This window comes from Bidens hawaiensis, unplaced genomic scaffold, assembly GCF_021521415.1.
Source record: "Bidens hawaiensis isolate Kalapana, Puna unplaced genomic scaffold, B.hawaiensis_p1.1 tig00003058_1, whole genome shotgun sequence".
Classification (NCBI taxonomy): domain Eukaryota; kingdom Viridiplantae; phylum Streptophyta; class Magnoliopsida; order Asterales; family Asteraceae; genus Bidens; species Bidens hawaiensis.
The window spans coordinates 991243-1006403 of NW_027491165.1; the positions used below are offsets into that span (position 1 = coordinate 991243).

At 37.0% G+C, this 15161-nt stretch overlaps 1 pseudogene; it reads left to right on the forward strand.

The window, feature by feature from the left end:
- Positions 1-3422: 3422 nt before the first annotated feature.
- On the forward strand, positions 3423-7326 carry LOC143622199 (receptor-like protein 53; annotated as a pseudogene).
- Positions 7327-15161: the final 7835 nt, after the last annotated feature.

Genomic DNA, 15161 nt, shown 5'->3' on the forward strand with positions numbered 1-15161 from the left:
ATAAGTATGGGTCCACCAGAAGTTAAATTTCACTTACATTCGTGGAACTTATTCAAATGGAATATTTAGACATAATTCTTTATCATTTAAAAGGCTATTTACTTGTATCCAATTTGTCTTCTATGATCCACGGTCTTAAAGAGATCCATTCATATATACTTAATACGATTTCTTCTAATTATGTCCCAAAGTTTACTATGACATCTGGACGTTAATGACATCAAATCAAGTCTAACATATATATGTAATAGATTCCCATGTCACGTACATCATTGAAACTTCTCTTGTATTTTTTTCTAGAGATATTAAAGATCAGTGGGAGCCTTAAGTGTCCCGATCATAACTTACAAGATTTGCAAGAGGTGGGGGAGTGAAAACTATATATTATTCTCAATTACACATCTTGTACAAGACACCGCTCCATCATAACACTATTCTATCAAAACTTATCTTTTTAGAATTTACAATTACTCTTACAAAAATTTCATTGCTGCTTAAAGTGCGCAAATTCAGATTTCTAAACTAATCCTCAACAAGAGAAACTCCAACAACTTATATTATTAACTTGTTTCTCTATTATAATCTATTGGTCTATTTAATAAATATTGACACTAATCATGCTAATTTCCTAAAGGTTTCTAAGGTTAGTGGGAGCAGTAAAAGTCCTTATAATGGCTTGGCAAAAGTACAAGAGGCAGGGGAAGAGAGTCATTAAACTTTACTCCAAACTTAACTCCAATTACACCTCTTGTACACCATATTGTACAAACTCTTACACACTTAGAATCCTGAAAATGATAGCAACCTAACCAAGAGCTAATTCATAAAATTGAAACTTCAAATAAACCCAATAATCAACTCAGGAGGTCATCTAGGTTTTAAAACCTACTAACTTTGATGATTATGTAAGCTTCCTAACTAAACTTGAAATGGATGTTGGAAAGTTTAATGATCATACTCGTTTTAATTAAACCATTAAATCAATCAATATTCTAAATAGAATAAAGCTATTATTAGCAAATTAAACTAAACTTCATAAGTCAGAATAACGTTTGAGATTTTGTTGAAACACCTAATGGGTGTTCATAACTAAATTAAACCCTAACACAAACGTTAAGACACAAAGAAGCATGATTGATTGTTAAAGGTTATATTCAAGGAGAAACCAATTCTCAAAGAATCTTCTTACCTATATTACAAAAGATTTCTTTAAGTATCATTATTGTTCTAGTAGCTTATAATAGTTAAGAGCTACATTAGATGAACATTAAAACAACTTTCCCTAACAATCGGCTTACATATTTATATGTTCATAACACAACCTAAAAGTTATAAAATAAAGGTTAAAGAACATTTAGTATATAAGTCAATAAAATTCATATATGGGTTAATGCAAACATCAAAATGTGATGAAATCTTTATACTATTATTTTCATCAAAAACCTAGTGGATTAATGTACCTACCTTAAGACGAGTGGGAGCAACTAAAAACAAACTTGTCCTTATATAGATGACATTCTTCTGACAAGTATATGTTACATAAGTCAAAACATTGTTCGTACATACTTGATGTGATAGATCTTAGAGATATCCCTTACATAATAGATATCATGGCATTCTGAGATATACACAAAGGGACGATAGTTTTGTTCTATAAGTTTTATCTTAAATTGGTCATTACACATGTAACAAACAATTTTGCTCTATTTAGAGGATAATACAATCATTGAGATTATTACCTTATTCTTCATTAAGTAGAAGCTTTATGTAGGTTCAAGTCTATACTCGTTCAGATATTACTCAAAATTGCAACACACTAGATATGTCTAGATTAATGTGAAACATCAAAAAGAGTATTAAAATATCTTTAAAAGAAATGAAAGACTATAATTTAAAAAGAAGAAGTGAGAATTCAAACCGGTAGATTACTCTAAACTTTGTCATATCTAGAGATAAGAAAATGTAATTTTCGGGAAATATTCTCATGGAGGAGTCATAATTAACTTATGACAACAACCTAAGTCATAACGACATAATATGTTGATTAATTACAACGTTGTTTTCAATAAATGTTGTTGAATATTTATTAGTGGACTCATAAGTTTTATTAAACTCCAAATAAATTATATATTGAAGACTAATTGTGTTAAAGTCAGCTGCCATGTTTTCTCAAACAGTAACAGTTTGAGAGGTGCTGCATTAAATTTTGATATGAAATTAATTATTCGTTTTTGAACGAATTGAGGAATCTAAATTTTCATATCGAATACATTGCTTAAGGATCCTATAACTAAAGGTCGATTACCCATAAGTATTATGAAAGCGCTTATAATCATGAGGGGTTTATTAATGACCATGTAAAACTACATATCGTACTATGAATGATTAACTATTAATTTTCCTCATCAATTTTGATTTTGTATGTATCTTAATATGTTCTGCATGCATAATGACATATAGACAATTTATTATACAAATCAAATGTTTGAAGGGCTTACTTGACAATTTTGATAATAACTACTTACGTTTTAAATAAGGACTACAATATGATTAATGGGGTCTTGAGCTGATGTTCAATTCAATGACTGTATTTCTCTTCTCCGGTTTAAGTTTTAAGGCTAAAATGAGTGTTAACTCCTGATCAGACTTTCTAATACTCATAATAAATAATGACTCGGCCAAGTGGGAGAATGTAAGAACACTACAAAAAAATTGGGCTAAGACAACCTTTATTTCACAAAAAAAGTTGCATTAGGTGAAGTTGCATTAGATCTAGTGCAACCTTTTTGCTAGATAACGCAATTGTTTCTTTAAAATGCAACACTTTTTAAGAGTTGCATTTGAAAGAAACAGTTGCATTATCTAACAAAAAGGTTGCATTAGGTCTAATGCAACTTCACCTAATGCAGCTTTTTTTGTGAAATAAAGGTTGTCTTAAACTAATTTTTTTGTAGTGGAATAATATATAATAATATATATTTATATATGGCCATTATAATCATTTATATTATAATAGATCAAAATATTAACTAAACCTTATTATATATTAGTTTGGTAATTGTTGATGGGTTATATTACCCTTAGTAACTATTAAAGGGTTTCCCCTTGGGTGTATATAAAGAGACATAAATATTAACATCATAACCTAATAACACACACATCACAATTTTTTGTGCTCCTCTCTCCTAAACCGGGCTCCTCTCAAGAACTCTAACACCATCCTTAACTATACATCCTAAAGGGGAACTCAATCAACCTGACAACTATGTCGTCTACATCCTTCTCTGGTGCAGTTAGTACTCTCCATGCTATAACAGGTACACATATAATTATAGGTTTATCACATTATTCATGTTTTCCATAATCACCATAAGGAATTAATCAACAATACTAATTTGAGGTATTCAATAAGTTAACCAACTTCGTTGGCATCAATACATTAAAAATACGCATAAAAAGATAAGTTACCAACTCAAGGACCCTATAATCATTATGCAAACTTTTATTCATTCAACCCATACTACAGTTGCTTTCTTTCTTTACTTGTGGTCTATGATCATTATTTGAGACAAATGTCACATGTGAACCTTAATTTCAATAGCGATAACATGTTTCTGATGTTCATCTTTGATATCAATCAGCTAAATTATGTTAAAAGATATATGTGGATATACTTCCAAAACCCTAAGAAAGACCATGACGCGAACAAATCAAAGTCTTGTAAACCAAAAGATACGTTATTGAAAAGTCTACACTATGCTACTGTTTGGGTGAGAAGTATGATTATAATATAGAACACAAACAATCAAAAGTTGGAAAATTTTCATAATAAGACATAACAATAAAAGTATAAGGCCGATTAAGTCAAAAGTCTTTTCTTACATCTTGACCACAAATGAATAGCCATGATGTGTATATATAGATTGTAGCAAAGTATGAATATCCGTAGCCATTAGAAACATACAATAAAAGAAATTGAGTAATTCTATTTCATGGTGCTTTTTAATTTCCTCGTTCTTTCTATTTTATACCACATCCTCTCCTCCTTTTGTCAACGCCGCTCATAAATGCTCTGTTCAACAGGCCCTTACTTTGCTTCTGTTTAAACAAAACCTTTCCTCAATCAATAATACCATGTATGAGTATGACTTTCTATGTGAAGGTTGGCTTGGTTCTAGTTATAATCCAATCATGATTAATTGGAATACAAATACAGATTGTTGTGAGTGGAATGGAGTCACTTGTGACCACTCCATAGGTAATATTATTGGTCTTGACCTTAGTTGTGGCATGATAAAAGGTACTATCCACCCTAACACAACTCTCTTTTACCTCCCTCGTCTCCAGAGATTCAACCTTGCTTACAATATTTTTACAAATTCTCAACTTCCACTTCGCATAAGCATGGTTTCTAATAGTCTCACACATCTCAACATCTCTTATTGTTGGTTTACGGGGTAAGTTTCCACAGATATCTCACACCTTCATAAATTGGTGTCCCTTGATCTCTCTTCGAATGGGATTGATAATTTGCTGATTCACCCCCATACTTTTAGCATTCTCCTTAAAAATTCCACTTTTTTGAGAGACCTTTGGCTTGATGAAGTTAATATAAGTTTTGTTTTACCCACTTATCTTAATATCTCATCTTCTTTAAGATCACTTAGTCTTGCCTCCACCAATCTACAAGGAAAGTTACCTGATAACATCTTAAGTCTTAAGTATCTAGAATTACTTCACTTGTCACAGAACATTAATCTTTTTGGTCCACTTCCCAAGGTTAACACAAGCACTAGCCCTCCTCTCGCAATGTTATTTGTGTCAGGCACAAGCTTATCGGGAGAGATACCCACTTCAATTAGCCATCTCACATTTTTAATTATCTTGAATCTATCATACGGAAGCTTATCGGGAGAGATACCCACTTCAATTGGCCATCTTACATCTTTAATTATCTTGGATTTGTCATACACAAGCTTATCAGGAGAGATACCCGCTTCAATTGGTCATCTCACATCTTTAGTTAACTTGTATCTGTCACACACAAGCATATCGGGAGAGATACCCACTTCATTTGGCCATCTTAACTTTTTAACTGACTTCAGAATCTCAGATTGTGGTTTGAGTGGGTCCCTTCCCAAATCCATAGGTAACCTTAGACACCTTGAATATCTGGATTTATCAAATAATATGCTTTATGGAACATTGGCTTCTTCATTGTTTACTCTTCCTGCTTTAAAATGTAACCTGCTCAATAATAACACGTTCCAAGGAAATATACCAGTAGAGTTTTTTTCTCTTCCATCTTTACAAATATTATCCCTTGCTAACAATCAATTAACCAGCCAAATAGATGTGCTTGATAATGGCCCCATCCTGCAAACATTTCAAAGACTTACCAACCTCACTTCTCTAGACCTTTTATATAATAATTTTAGAGGTGAATGGGAGTTGGGTACATTGTTATCAAGCCTCACAAACCTTGACGAACTCATTCTGTCAAACAGTGGTTGCTTATCATTATGCCAATCCTAATTTTAGGACCTTAAGCTTGGTCTCTTGTAATCTAAAGGTGTTTCCGGTGTTTGTTCGAGCCATGACAACTCTTAGTTACTTAGACCTGTCTAGCAATGACATACATGGGCACATTCCTAATTGGGTAGGAGAGATAGGAGGAAATAAGTTAAACCTTTTGGATTTTTCAAATAACTCGATAACATGCACCATCCCAAATCTATACGCGGATTATTACAAGGGTTTATTTTGAATGGAAATCAATTAAAAGGAAAGCTGCCAACTTCTTTAAACAAATGTAAACAATTAAGTGTAATTGATTTCGGAAACAACCACTTAAATGACACATTCCGTAGCTGGTTAGGAGATCTTCCCAACTTAGCGGTTCTTGTCCTCAAATCAAACAATTTTCATGGTAGCATTGTAACCTTTTCCATGGTTAAATTCCCATTTCAAAGTCTACAGGTTCTTGACTTGTCTCGTAATAGATTTGTAGGCAAACTCCCTATAAGATATTTTCAAAATTTCAATGCCATGAAGAATGTGGTAAAAAATAACACAAGACCACATTATTTATTCATAGGTGACAAGTATTACTCTATCACTTGTGCGATGAAAGGAGTGGATCAAAATTTCCCACAACTTTAGATTGAGTACATGATTATTAATCTTTCAAATAATAAATTTGAAGGGGAGATTCTCTTTGAAAGTGCTCAACTTGTCCCACAATGACATAATGAGCCGAATCCCACAGACTCTTGGAAATATTTCAGAAATTGAATCATTAGACCTGTCATGGAACCAACTGACATGAGAGATCCCACAAAGCCTTGTTAACTTAACGTCTCTTGAGTTCTTAAATCTGTCCTAGAACCATCTTGTGGGTCCAATTCCACAAGGAAAACAGTTCAATACATTTGAAGGGAAATCATTTGGAGGGAACCCAAAACTTTGTGGGCAACAATTGCCCAATAAATGTGGTAAGAGTATGCGTGAACCACAACTTGAAGGTGATAAAGATGGAGATGAAGAGGATAGTGCATTTACATGGAAAGTGATGATGATGGGATTTGGAAATGGAGCCTTACTTGGATTCGTGTTGGGATATCTAATGTTATCAACAGGAAGACCAAAATGGGTCAATGCAATTGCTGATGAAACAAACTATGTGATCTTGAAGAGGCAAAGTAAGAGAAGATAGATAATACTAGTTCATGAATGGTGCATGTTTCATATGTTTTTCTATTCTCCAAAATTGTGCAAAACTCATAACTATGTTTTCTTTCATGTTTTTCATGTTTTTCTTTTTCTTTTTTAAATATGATGCAGCTAAAGAACTTTAGGTTGCAACTGGACCCTTTTGAATCATGCAGTTGTACCGAACCTTCTAATCAAAATATGTTTTATTTTGAGTATGTGTTTTAATTTTGTATTACAATGTCTATATTTTGATATTTGTTTTTAAATTTGTATTACAATGTTTTTAAAAATTGCGTTCAATAGTCAAATATCTCTTTCCTAATAGTAATTGATGTAACTTTTTATTGCTCTTATCAACAAAGTCTCAAGTGTATTTTTTGTATTTTTAAACAAAAGTGGTTCAACACAATTGCTTATGTAGAATGACACATGATTCAGAAATGTACATCAGAAATAAATTTTCTTTTTTAAGTTTGCATTTCACATTTTTCTTAAGTTTACCAAATTAAACAAAAGTCAGGTGCGACTAGTTGTTATTGTATTGAGTTCTACATGTTCAAAAGTTGCAGCCACTCTTTCTCCATCATTTCCTCTTTCAACCTCATTATCATCAACCTCCATATTCACAAGTGTTGGGTCACGATTTGGTTAGACTGACGCATATCAAAAGGCCACGACATGATCAAGACTAAAGTGAAATAAACGAGGACGAGTTGAATAATTGCATGGTTATAATGGTGTAATACCGAAATCCTTATGGATTTCGGTTTGTCTAGTAACACCGAAATCCTTATGGATTTCGGTTAAGCTAGTTTAGGCTTATATGGGCTTGGCCTTTGGACCTCTTGTTCTAACTGTATAAAGCATGTTTAATCATTTTAGGGTTAGGAGTTGGTGAGCAGAACTAGAGAAGTTATTGAACACTTTCATAGCCACCATCAAGAGAGCAATACGGATTTGTGTAATCTCATGTACCAGACGATTTAATAATATAATCGTGTGCATTTGGAGTATTATCGTATTTATTATATTCATATTGTTCCTCTATCTTGTTCTTGAATCACCACTATGCTAGGATTCCGCACTAACATCGTGTTTGGGTTGATATCATATTGTAGTGATCCAGATTCGGGACTTACAATTGGTATCAGAGCTTATTGACCTATTCTAGGCTCGGTCGTGATATCAAACGATTCAAGATTTCTTGGTTCGTTGTTGTTTATGGTGTTCTTCGTATTTTGGTTTGGTTTTTCCGGTGAACAGCTTATTGGAGAAGAAGAAACTCTATTTTGGGTTATAGATCTGTTTAAATTGGAAACTATTTAAATCCTATAATTTACAGGATTTAGTTGGTGGCAAATTTGAATCAGTCAACTCTTTTCTCGGGCACATTTTGGTTGATTTCGGGTTGTTTTAAAGGTTTTCGGCCAAAGAATATGGTTTCTTGAATAATAAATCATCGTTTTTAGCTTGATTTGGGAGTTCTCGGCCAAAATCAAGTGTTTTCGGGCAATATTACTTGTTTTCTGTAAAGTCTCCGAGTTCTTGGTCAAACTTGGCCAAACAAAGTGTTCTCGGTCAAACACAGTTCTCGGCCAAATCAAACAGAGTTCTCGGTCAAACATAGTTTTCGGTCAAACAAAGATCTCGGTAAAAAAAAATTGACGGGAAAATTGAAGTTCACAAGTCGATATATTCGATTCATCCAGGAGCTACTAAGATGTACCAAGATTTGAAAGAGATTACTGGTGGCCATGAATGAAAAACGACGTTGTGGATGATGTTAGTAAGTGTTTAACTTGTTTACAAGTCAAAGCTGAACATCAGAAACCTTATGGGAAGATGTTACCTTTGGAGATACCTGAATGGAAATGGGAACACATCACTATGGATTTCATAACTAAGCTACCTCGTATAGCTAAGCATCATGATACCATCTGGGTGATAGTGGACCGTTTGACCAAAAGTGCTCACTTTATGCCCATACGAGAGGCCATCTCGTCAGAAACGTTAGCAAGTCTATTCATCAAAGAGGTTGTATCTAAACATGGGGTGCCACTGTCGATTGTGTCTGATAGAGATACTCGATTCACTTCGAGGTTCTGGAAGAAATTCCATGAAGCTATGGGAACGAGGTTGAACATCAGTACTGCATATCATCCTCAAACAGATGGACAGTCTGAAAGGATGATCCAGACCCTTGAGGATATTCTACGTGCTTGTGTTTTAGACTTTGGTGGAAGTTGGGATGATCACCTGCATCAAGCAGAGTTCTCCTATAACAACAGTTACCATTCAAGTATTGGTATGCCACCATTTGAAATGCTCTATGGTAGACGGTGTAGAACCCCGGTATGTTGGGGAGAGATTGGTTAGAAGGGGATGGGAAGCCTAGAGGTTGTGCAAGAAACCTCATCAAAGTTTGATCAGATTAAAGCAAAAAATGAAAGCTGCTCAAGACAGGCAGAAGTCGTATGCTGATAAGCGGCGAAGACCAATTGAGTTTAACGTTTGTGACAATGTGATGCTCAAGGTCTCGCCTTGGAAGGGGATTATCCGTTTTAGGAAAAGAGGAAAATTGAGTCCGAGGTACATTGGACCGTTTAAGATTTTAGATCGTGTGGGTGAAGTAGCTTATAAGCTGGATTTACCCGATGAGTTAGAAGGAATTCATTCAACCTTCCATGTTGATCATCTGAGGAAGTGTCTAGCTGATGACACGTCTCACGTGCCATTAATGGACATTGAGGTTGATGAGCAGCTGAACTACATCGAGCAACCTATAGAAATTGTTGATCGCAAGGAGAAGCAACTTCGTCACAAGGTTATACCATTGGTAAAGGTGATATGGAAGCACCGCAAGGGATCCGACGCTACTTGGGAGGCCGAGGATGAGATGCGCAAGTTTTACCCTAGTTTGTTTAAGTGATAAGTCCCCGAAACCTCTCTAAGGAGGGAAGACTTGTAACATCCTAAAATATCCTAATATTAAATAAAGAAAGTTGTGTTAAGTTGTCGGGTGTTAAATTATTAATTAGTATTAAATAAAGAAAAGTCATGGACTTAAATTAATTAAGATGGATTAAAAGGGTAATGGACCTTAGGCTCATGGGCTTTAAGTGTGACAATCGTCAATTTCAGGTTAACCCCGTTAACTCAACTCCGTCAATTCAAACTTTAAGATCGTTAAATCTATAACGCACACTTCATTACATTTAAACTAGGGTTTAAATGACGCTTAACACTTACTACATGTGTAGTCTTTCGGGATTTGCACCGAAACGCAAACGAGTTGACGCGAACGATTGATAAATAAACGACAAACGTCAAAACACTAATTATGTGATTATTATGTGTTAGGTATATGTGTGTTACTTGATTGTTATGTGGAATGTTAAACAAGAAACAAGAACCAACTAGTTTAGGCTAGAGATGTAGCACTTGAAAGTTTAGGGACTAGAATGTAACTTGGTTATCTATAAATATAACCTAAACACTAAACCCTAATATATTTTATATTATAAACAAGACCGATCGGCCTCCCCTCTTTGGTTCTCCACGGCTGCCGTCCACCCACTCACACATACACACATCAAATCAAGAGATTAATCCAAGAACTAGGTGCTAGGAAGGTATACTTGATCACCTCTTACCTCTTTGTTGTTTAATTTTGATGTTTAATGGGTTGTGTGTAAACCCTAATCGGCCGATCATGTGTATGTATGTGATTAATATGATTGTTGTTAGTTGGATAATGGATTGATAACTAGATTGATGTTGTTGCTTGATTGATTGTTGTCTTTGATTTGAGTTAAAACACAAACCCTAATCTTGTATGTATGGTGTAATTGATATGCATGGATAGTAGTTATAGTGTCTAGAGGGTTATATGGATGCATGATAGTTCATAGATTGTTATTATGTTGAGTTTTGATGTGAACAGATTCTGGACAGAATGTATATATGATGTTTAAGTGACTGTAACGAAGTGTAAACGTGAAAATTGATTGAGATTGTGGGTACTGCAGTAAACTAGGTTGAGTCTAGTTTCTATAAAGTATAAATTCGTAATTTTTGGATAAGTGGAAGTATACTTTTATGATTTTACAAAAACGTGATGCAAAGCTGAGCTGTTAGACCTGCTGTTAGGTTATGTTGTAAATGTTATATCTCATGAACTACGAGACCAATTGGGTTGGTTCCACTTCTGGAAGTTGACTCATTGAGTTAGGAACCAAACCCAAGTGGTCTTGCATTTATTGGATTTTTCGTTTAACGGGAATTGTAAATAACATTCTGTTACGCATGAATCTGACAGATATGAGTATGCTGTAATGTTTTGGTCATTATAAGAAAAATATGTGGAATAAAAAATAAGATAAAATATGTTCTGAAAACCTAAGATATGTATGCTTCTGTGGTGATTTTTGGTGAATTAATTGAGACGTTATGATCGGTGAACTAGTGCAATCTTTCAAGTAGAAATTCTGTCATAACGAAACTAGCTGCTGAGTTGTGTAGGAATGCATGAAATATGATAGTTTTTGTATAATTGTTGTATTTTGACCAAAATACCCTTGTGGGGAATAGTTGTTAGTTGATTGCCATGAATTGACCAAATTGCCCTTATGAGGAATAATGGTTAGTTAATCTTTGTTTGTTGACCAAAATGCCCTTACGGGAATAATTGCTAGTAAAGTATGTTATTAGTACGTGACACGAAAGTAATTGCTCACTCATGTATCGTATCACAATTGTACTTGTTCAAGTCACACACAATTCACAAACGAAACACGAAATCTGTTACCTGCATAGGTATTATGTGCCGAGTCTAGAGACTCGTTAAACGTACCGATACTTAGAAAATCTCTTTGTTATTTAGAACGCTAGAGAGTTTCTACGACGCACATCACTTGGTGATCTAGATCGGGATATTCTTCGCAAACAGTGAGTTTCACTTACCCCGCTCTTTGAACTGTTTTCAAAAGTTTTTCACTTGGGGGAGATAACATACTCCGATAAACATATTTTCTGAGATAAACGCATATTTAAGATTTTGTTATAAATTATATATCACTTGTAAAGGGCTAAGCGGCAAACGTAACATTTGAAGTCCCACACATCGGACCGGTTAATATTTGGAATAGCGAGTCACTGTTGAGTAGTACTACTGGGTTTGACAAACCCCACCCGACGTTAAGCTCAACTGGAGGTTGAGTGGGTGTAATTTTGGCTAACACTTACCATGGTCTGGATTGACCTGGTGACGGGCACTTGATAAACAGTCAGCTTCGGTCGCGAACCACTTAGCGATACTTGTTGTATAGATTAGCTACCTATCGATATATAATTTGACATAACACTATCTGGTAATGCAAAACACTTAAACGTTGTAACGTGGTTACACAACACTTAAACGTCGTAACGTGGTTACGCAACACTTAAACGTCGTAACGTGGTTACGCAACACTTAAACGTCGTAACGTGGTTATGCAACACTTAAACGTCGTAACGAGGTTACGCAAAACACTGAATCGTCGTAACGAGGTTACGCAAAACGCTAAACGATTTATCTTATTTAACTTGTGAACTCACCAACCTTGTGTTGACACTTTTAGTATGTTATTCTCAGGTAGCCGAGGCGGGCGCGCGGTTTAGGAGCATGCATTAATTGAAAACATCTTTATTCTGCAAACTTAATTTTAACAGTTACATTTGGTTTTAAGTCGTCCTGCGTGACGCAACTTTTGAATTAAGGTTTTACGCTTCCGCACTTATTTACATTTAAACGTTTTTCTTTGGTTTGATTATAACTAATGATTCCGATCCTGCCAGTTCACACCCTCTGACGGTAAAACTCCGTTAGTGGATTTTGAGGGTGTGACAGATTGGTATCAGAGCCATTGGTTATAGCGAACTAGAAGCTGCATGCATACTAGACTATAACCGCGACGACCCATTAGTTATAATGATACGCACTGCATAGGTTTGTGTAGTCTTGAAATCTTATTTCTTTACCTCCTTCACTCATACGCGCGCATATACACGGCTTACCTGTAGGAATGTCGACGCCACCCTCATCATCATCTGATTCGATGACGCATGCTCACGGGAAGGAGCCGCAGTTACCTACTGCCTCGCCACCCCGTGTAATCCCGGAACTCGAAGCTCCTGCACCGAAGAGGTACCGCCTATCCGGAGGCCTGTATGAAAACGACGTTAGCTGGGATTGGTACCCCAACATGATCAGACGTATGGTCTACCGTGAACAAGTTCCCCCATTGCCTCACCCGAACCACCCTGCTTACCCTAACACTCTACCACCCATAACCGAACCTGTGGAGCGAGTTCTCGCAGCTGTCGTTTCTTGTTTGGAGCGTGATGTGGGTTACATGCGCTACACAAGAGAGAACGTTTCCAGATTGTTAAAAGACGAAACCGAGAATAAGGAGGAGATTGCCCGCATGGCGGCGGCAATGAAAGATATGCAAGGGGCTAGTGATCAACAGATGAAGGTTATGATGAAGATGCAAGCCGAAATGATAGACTTGAAAGAGCAACTCCAAGAAGCAAGGACCCGAACCGAAATAGCGTTAGAACGTTGCGATATCCTACAAATGCAACTTGCTCAGAACGCAGCAGAACCTGAGGCAGAGCCTGAGGCTGAGCCCGAGGCAGAGCCTGAAGTAGAACCTGAAGAAGATCCCGAAGAGGAGCCTGAGGAGGATCCCGAGGAAGATCCCGAGGAGGAACCCGAAGAAGAACCGGAGGAAGAACCGGCTGAGGAGGAGGCACATTCAGAGGTGTCCTCAGATGACGACATCTAGTGATGATGACACTTAGATGGAGGGGTTGTCTCCATCCTAACTATTATTTTTCTATGATTTTAAGGATTGATTGGAAATACTTTGTAGCGAATACAATGGTTTTAATCATGAATTTTTATTTAGACTAATATGTGGTTGTGATGTGACGTTGTTTCTTATTTTTTTCTTTCTTACCTATCTTTTATTACATGTATGGTGTGTTGTATATGAAAGAAAAATTCATGTTTAACATTTTATACTGTGATTCTAGGAAATGGCCGGAAGAAACGCTGGACGAGGACGTGGTAACATCAGCATGACTGCAGCTGAACTCCAAACTCTGCTGAATGACCATGTGGCGGCCGCTTTAGCCGCACACGTTCAGAATCAAACTGGAGGTCCGAGTGGAACATGTACCTTCAAGAACTACCTTGACTGCAAGCCCAGTACGTTTAAGGGCACTGAGGGAGCTATAGGCTTCCTGCGTTGGGCTGAGAAGGCCGAGTCGGCCTTTGAGATGTGTAACTGTCCCCCTGCCAGTAGAGTCAAATTCGCTGCTGGGACACTTGAGGATTCCGCCCTCACTTGGTGGAATTCGAACGTCCAGATCCTTGGATTGGAACTGGCTAACGCGATGAACTGGGAGGAGTTCAAAAACATGATGCGAGAGGAGTACTGTCCGAGGGAGGAAATTTCGAAGTTAGAGTCAGAGTTTTGGTCGTTGAAGATGGTGGGTTCGGAGATTGAAGCCTACACTACTCGTTCGCACGAGTTGGCTGTAATGTGTCCGCGGATGGTGGATCCGCCGAGCAAGAGAATAGAGATGTACATTGATGGGTTAGCACCACAGATTCAGGGTATGGTGACGTCTTCCCGACCAGCCACGATCCAACAAGCGATCCGTTTGGCTCACAAACTGACGGATCAGGCTGTGACCCAGGGTGAGTTACCACCCAGGGGTTCGACTGTTAAAGCCCGTGACAACCAGAGTAATGACCACGTCAGCAACAGTAACAACAACAGCAACCCGAACAGCGGGAAGAGAAAGTTTGACCACACCAGATCTTCATCCTCAAACCTCCCACCGCAACACCACTACCGTAAGCCCGAATTTACTCGGAGTTTCAATACTCAGAATCACAACAACAACAACAACAACGGTAGCGGGCAGGTTTCGAGCGGATATGCTGGGAAATATCCAAAGTGCAACAGGTGCAACTTTCATCATGTTGGTCAGTGTGACCGTGTCAAGTGTCAAAGATGCGGAAAGATAGGTCACCAAGCGAAGGAATGTAGAGTTGACCTTGCGGCGAAGGGTGCTCCTAAGCCACCGATGACGACTAAGGGATGTTTTGAATGCGGACAGGAAGGTCATTTCCGGAAGGATTGCCCCAAGCTGAAACAGAACGACAATAATGGGGGTAATGGAAGTGGCAGTAATGGTGGAGGAAATGGCAAAGGAAGAGCGTTTGTGATTGGATCGGGTCAAGCCCGCAATGATCCGCATGTGGTGTCTGGTAAGTTCCCTGTAAACGATTGTTTTGCTTCTGTTTTGTTTGACACTGGAGCTGATAGGAGTTTTGTGTCAAAAGCTTTTAGCCAACTTTTAAACCTTACTCCAACCCCGTTAGACGCTAAGTT